At 36.4% G+C, this 2500-nt stretch overlaps 1 pseudogene; it reads left to right on the top strand.

Annotated features, from left to right (window-relative positions):
- The window catches only part of LOC142919085 (28S ribosomal RNA), a 9000-nt pseudogene that overhangs the window by 4638 nt on the left and 1862 nt on the right, over positions 1-2500 (top strand).

Raw genomic sequence — 2500 nt, 5'->3', positions numbered from 1 at the left:
GAAGAACTTGCAAAAGTTTAATAGGTAAAACTAGTGCTATAACCACCACAATTGAGGAAACACTATTTAGTTGTTCATATTGTAGCAGAGGTTTTACTACGAAAACAGGTTTAGGGGTACATACTAGACGAACTCATCCGACAGAACATGAAGCTAGACTACAGCAAAACACACCAGGAAGGAAGGTTAGATGGGGAGAAGAAGAGGTAGAAATTATGGCCCATAAAGAAGCCCAACAGAATGATGAGGACATAAACATGAATCAACTAATACAGAACTCAGTTATGCCACACAGAACGCTAGAAGCGATTAAAGGGAAGCGGAGAAATATCAAGTATAAGGAATTGGTAAGGACATTGAAAGAAACCACCTATAAGGTAGAAAATCAATGCCTTGTTAACTTAGTTTTACCGACAACATCGGAAATAACAACTACACCTTCTGAAGGAGATCAGCCAGCAATAAGGGCCGAAAAAGAACAATCACTGACAGCAGCTGAGGATCTTCAGGTCATAATTACCGATCTAAAGATCGAGAATTTAAGTCACAATCAGGCGTTACTGCTACTCAATTCTCATGTAGAAAAGTTTTTAAATCGAAGTAAACCAATTAATAGGAAAGATCGTGTAAACCAACAGGAGAAAGATGAGAATAGGCATCGAAGACAATCAAAGCAAACTAAATACAGGAGGTATCAATATTTATACCATACGAACAAGAAAGCTCTATTAGACGAGATTACTTCAGATAGATCGGGGCCAAGTATATACCCAACTGAAGAAAGCATACGGGGAACATTCGTTACTTTATTCGAGTCAAACTCTCCTCCAGATAATATACCCTTTAAATTAAAAAACGACCAATCATGCATCGATATCGTAAAAGCAATCACCTTAGATGAGTTGATTAAGACCCTAGCAATTATGAAGGATAAGTCACCTGGACAGGACAACATTATTCTTAGCGATCTTAGGACTTTACCAATAAAATATTTACTAGATATCTTAAATATCATCCTTTATTTACAGGATATACCACAAATATGGAAACAACACAGAACAAGACTTATACCTAAAACTAAAGAGGATTTAGAAAAACCCTCAAATTGGAGACCCATAACCATCTCATCAATTGTAATTAGGCTATTACACAAAATTTTAAGTTATCGTCTAGGACAGCAATTAAAGCTTAATTACAGGCAGAAAGCATTCCTCCCGGTAGACGGATGTTTCGAAAATAGTGCATTACTACACTTCATCATACACAACGCCAGGCAAAAGCACGAAAACACGCAAATAGTGTCAATAGACCTCAGTAAGGCATTCGATTCTGTCAGCCACGAATCGATTATTAGAGCCTTAAAGCGATTTAACTTATCAAAGGAATCAACAACGTACTTGACCAACATCTATAAGTGTAATCTAACTGATATTGTATTTGGATCGACAACAATGCGTAACATAAATCTAAAAAGAGGCGTAAAGCAAGGTGATCCACTTTCACCGCTACTATTTAACATGATTATGGATGAACTATTGGATAACTTGCCGACATATATAGGAGTTAATGTAGGAAATCAGAAAGTAAATTCAATGATGTTTGCAGACGACCTTATCCTATTTGCAGAAACGGAATGTGGCATGAATAAACTCTTGGATATAACTACTAAATTCCTCGATGACAGACACTTGAAAATAAATATAAACAAATGCAATTCGTTAAGATTTATCAAGTACGGCAAACAGAAGACATTTAGTGTTGCAACGACATCATCGTACTTTATAAATAACGAACCCATTAATCCGGTATCATATGTAAAGGGATTCAAATATCTAGGCATTGAATTTGACCCAAGGGGAAAACGATCTATAAGCTGTAACCTGCTCGCAGCAATGTTAAACAAACTGACCAGAGCACCGTTAAAGCCAGAAAAGAAAGTATATTTAATCAATAACAATTTGATACCTCGTATTATTCATCAATTGGTCCTCGGAAAAGTTACCAAGGGTTTATTGATGTCACTTGATTCTGAAATTAGGAAAAGAGTAAAGCATCTGCTCAGGTTGCCACACGATACGCCCGACAGTTTCTTTTATACATCAGTATCCAACGGAGGAATGGGCATAAGAAATTTATGCGACTCAGTTGCACTATCTATAATAAGCAGACACAACAAAATGATAACTTCAGATGATCTAGCAATAAGAGCATTATCACAACAATCATACACTATTGCAACGTTAAAACAGGCCCATATCATTGCAGGCTCCAAATTTCCTTCGAAATCTTTAAATCAGAACAAATGGTCAAATAAACTATATCAAACAACAGATGGTCGGGGGTTGGTATACTGCCAATCTCAAACAGAAAACAATTCATGGATAACAGGGAATCATAGAACAATAAAATCGTATAATTACATAGACATGGTTAAACTAAGGATTAATGCACTACCCACTAAATCGAGATGCAATCGAGGGACGTTAGAGACCAAGCAATG

Source organism: Petromyzon marinus, unplaced genomic scaffold, assembly GCF_048934315.1.
Source record: "Petromyzon marinus isolate PM22_M1 ecotype Great Lakes invasive population unplaced genomic scaffold, UKy_Petmar_22M1.pri1.0 PM_G_Scaffold_6, whole genome shotgun sequence".
NCBI lineage: Eukaryota > Metazoa > Chordata > Hyperoartia > Petromyzontiformes > Petromyzontidae > Petromyzon > Petromyzon marinus.
This window is presented reverse-complemented; position numbering and strand designations above follow the sequence as displayed.